The 4,459-nt window shown below is 39.9% G+C and overlaps 1 pseudogene; it reads right to left on the reverse strand.

Moving 5' to 3' along the window:
- Positions 1-1,830: 1,830 nt before the first annotated feature.
- On the reverse strand, positions 1,831-3,515 carry LOC126948959 (60 kDa heat shock protein, mitochondrial-like; annotated as a pseudogene).
- Between the last annotated feature and the right edge of the window lie 944 nt (positions 3,516-4,459).

Raw genomic sequence — 4,459 nt, forward strand, 5'->3', positions numbered from 1 at the left:
GCCTGATGTTGCTCTTCAATGAAATTGTTTATGCTCAACAGAACGCCAAGGCCGAGCTGATAGAACCAGACCAGCTCCCAGATGGCAGGGGCTGTCTTTCTCTTTATCACACATAACAAGAAGCCTAGAAGAAGACTCCTCTGTGTGTGTTCAGCTGCTCAGGGACGACGTTAAGGGCTCAGTTTCTTTCCAGGATTCCACATGGCCACCTTCAACATCTTGCCTTTTCTCCTCAGACTTGTTGCCTCAGGGTTCCAAAATGGCTGCGATAGCCCCATGATGCTGCTGTGCGAAAAATAACTCCTGGTTCTAGCTGGTTTGTTGGCCAGGTACTCTGAAGTCATCAACAAGGACCATTTTCAGCAATCCAGTTCACCAATGGTGAGCACAACAAATGCCCTGCCTTCAAGTCACTCACCTTCTAGTAGGGGGAGACAGATAATAAAATAAAAAAGTATGGTGATAAATAGTGTGAAGAAAACTGAACCAAGAAAAAGGGAATGTGTTTACGTAAGTAGAATGGTTGGGAAAGGTAACATTTGAGTAAAAACCCGAAGGAAGAACCTATTGGAAATCTCTCTGGGAGACAAGTGTCCTTGAGATGCCTACACACTTTCGTTTTAAAAGCACTTACTTTTCTCTTTAACAGCCACTCTTCCTGGCCCTATCACTTATGTTTTAGGAGAAAATAAAAGTTAAATAAACTGAGTTTTAACAAAAGGTTTAAGCTTTGTAAAGGAGAGATCAGATGATTTGTGTTTTCTTCCTTGCAAAAGCAGCAATCTCAGTGTTTAATTACTGACTGGATTATCACGATTTAAATATTAACTATATCTACACATATCAAGCAATCACAATAAACACCTTAAGTTATCAGATTACTTCACAAGAGTGAGGGATGCATCTTGTTGAATACTGGCAAAGAAATTGCTAATTGCCTACTCAACACCTATTTTCATTTCTGATCTGGTATTTAAAAAAATTTTTTTTAGCTAAGCATACTGCAACCTGCAATTAAAAACAATACATTTTCTAGCCTCCCTTGCAGCAAGGAGTGGCCATTTGAAAAGTTTCTGGCCAATGAAATATAATTGCAAGTATTGTATTGGATTTTCAGTAGATGCCTTTACAAATGCTGATGTGGCTGACACATGCACTCCTTTGTCCCTTTTCCTTCATCCTGGTATCCAGATATAATGATGTGGTAGGTGAGATTATTAATTTCGATTGTTCACTCCATTCCTCAATTGAATTAGACAACCCATCCTTTATGGTACTTGGAGTGTGCTTCCCTGCACCTTGATTTTAGGTTTGGCCATCTTTCTTTTTCTTTTCTTTCTGATTTGTTTTGTTTTGTTTTTAACTTTAAACAATTTTTTATTAGACAAAGATTGTCACATATTTGGATATTTCTCTACTTTGTACACAATTATTCTCACTCTCCACAGAAAGGCTGCTTAACTTCTCATCTGGTGGTGGCAAGCACTAAAATCCTGATTTGTAACAGAACAGTAGTAAAAATGCCTCAGTGATTTAAGTTGAAGGCAGTACATTCGTACGTGACTCTTGTACCCAGTATCAGGAATGTACAAATGTCTTTTTATTCAAAAATACAAAATAAAGTATCTGAAGGCATGGACAATGACAGCAGTAAACCATTATATATTTTGTCAACTGAAACCAGCAACTGATGGTTATAATGATTTCTTAAACATCAGCCAGCCTTTTCTTCATTTTCTCCAACTGACTTCTCTGAAGTTATTGGTGAGGAACATTGCCTTGGACTTCCTGTCCCAGTTTATTAATAAAGGTCAAGCACTATTCTAGGAGTTACAACATGCCGCCTCCCATACTACATCCCATTCCACCCATTGCACTCATTCCAGGGTCCTTCTCTTCTTTAGGGATTTCTGTGACTACAACTTCTGCTGTAGTTAACAGAGGCTACACCAGCAGCATCCAGTAAAGCAGTTCTCACAGCCTTTGTTGGGTCAATAATTCCTTTTCCCACCATATTCACAAAATCTCTGACCATAGCATCACAACCAACTTCTGAGGAACGTTGCATAATTTTCTCAACTATCAGAGATCCTTCAACACCTGCATTCTTAGCAATGGTCATTGCTGGAATTTTGAGTGTTATTTTAATTGTTTATATACAAATTTTTTTATCTTCATGAGCTGGAGTCAATGAGTCCGAGGCTGGAATGCTCCAAACCAGGATGGATACAACCCCCTCCCAAAACAATGTCTTCTTCAACAGCAGCTCTTACAGCATTAAGGGCATCTGTAACTCTGTCTTTCTTTTCATTCGCTTCAACATCACTTGTCCCACCAACATTTAGCATAGCTACTCCATCTGAAAATATTGCCAGTCGTTCAGTTTTTGCTTTTCATATTCACTAGTTGTGACATCTAACTGCTCGATGATTTCTTGAATACGTTTTTCAATTTGAGCCTTGTCACCTTTTCCTTTTAAGAGTATGGCATCATCTTTGGTCACAATGACCTCTCCAAATTTTCCTAAATCACGAGGATGAACATCGTCAAGATTTAGGATCAACTCCTCTTCTCCAAACACTGCACCAACAGTAGCAATAGCTATATCTTTGAGCTGGTTCTTTGTCACCAAACCCCGGAGCCTTGACTGCCACAACCTGAAAACCAATCTTTAGGCTGTTCAAGACAAGTGTACTTAGAGCTTCTCCACCAACATCTTCAGTGATTATGACCAAAGGTTTATGGTGAGCATTGGCAGTTTTAAGAGCAGGTACAATGGACTGGACACTAGAAATTTTCTTTTCACTCAACAGAACATATGCCTCCTGGAATTCACATTTCTGACCTTTTGATGTATTAATAAAGTATGGAGAAATATAGCTTTGATCAAACTTGAAACTTTCAATAATTTCTAATTCATCATTCGGTGTTTTCCCATCCTTTACTGTGATGACACCCTTTCTTCCCATCTTTTTCACTGCATCAGAGATTAAATGGCCAATTTCTTTGTCTCCACTTGCAGAAATTGCAGCAGCCTGTGCAATTTCTTCAGGGATGGTCACAGGTTTAGACTGCTTTTTAAGTTCAGCAATTACAGTATCAACAGCTAACATCACACCTCTCCTGATTTCCACTGGATTAACACCTTTGCTAATCTTCTCAAAGCCTTCCTTGACAATAGAGCATACCAGTACAGCAGCAGTGGTAGTGCCATCCCCAGCCTCTTCATTTGTGTTTTTGACAACATCTTGTGCAAGTTTAGCCCCAATATTTTTATGTTTATTCTTTAAGTCAATTGACTTAGAAACAGTCACACCATCTTTTTTTACTCTGGGACTTCCCCAGCTCTGCTTAATAATCACTGTTCTTCCCTTTGGCCCCATTGTAATGGCTACAGCATCGGCTAAAAGGTCTATACCTTGAAGCATTAAGGCTCGGGCATCTGCACTGAATTTTACATCTTTGTCATAAGCCCGAGTGAGATGACAAGCCAATACCCTGGACACTGGTCTCATCTAAAGACTGTGGGGAACCAAAGCATTTCTGTGGGGTGGCAGCAAGGTGTGCCCGCAGCACCGCGAGGCAGGTCGGCGGCTGCAAGTGAGGCCTTATTTATTTATTTATTTATTTATTTATTTATTTATTTCAGACTTAGTTTCGCTCTTGTTGCCCAGCCTGGAGTCCACATGGTATGATCTCGGCTCACTGCAACCTCCACCTCCCAGGTTCAAGCGATTCTTCTGCCTCAGCCTCCTGAGTAGCTGGGACTACAGGTGCATGCCACCACTCCTAGCTAAGTGGCCATCTTTCTTACTTTGGCCAATGGGACGTTATTGAACATAATGTGAACGGGGGTTGAAAAGTTTTTCCATGGTTTGGTTTGCCCAGATGGGCTTCTGCCAATAGCCTAGATAGCTGCTGATCCAAGATAAATGTGGAGAAATATGACGCAGACCTAAACTTCAACGGATAGCTAAGTTCAGCCAACCTGCAGCCTGAAGCAGACCTGTAGGAAGGAGACAAAAAAAAATGCCAATTGTTGTAAGTTACTGAGTTTTGGGCTGGTTTGTTACTCAAGATTATTGCAGCAAAAGTTAGCTAACATGATAATTGATGATGATTGGAGCCCCAGCATCTTACTTAGGTCATATGGTGGCCTTAAAAGTGGAAGTCAAGCCCTAAGGATCACAGAGCAGAAACATAGAATAACCCATAGTCCCTTGACATCATGAAGCTACCACACCACCCCAAAGCATTCAATTTGCACTTCCTTTTTAAGAGAGAATAAATCACTATATGTTCGAGTTGCTATAGTAGGAGTCATCCCTTGTTATTACTTGTCAAATGATGATTTGTATGGATTCACTTAAAAAAAGAAAACACATTTTTTCATATTAAGAGAAACATTGAACACACGCAGTATCAACATTTAAATGTTAAATAGAAGACAGAAAAGAAT

Source organism: Macaca thibetana, chromosome 2 (genome assembly GCF_024542745.1).
Source record: "Macaca thibetana thibetana isolate TM-01 chromosome 2, ASM2454274v1, whole genome shotgun sequence".
Taxonomy (NCBI): domain Eukaryota; kingdom Metazoa; phylum Chordata; class Mammalia; order Primates; family Cercopithecidae; genus Macaca; species Macaca thibetana.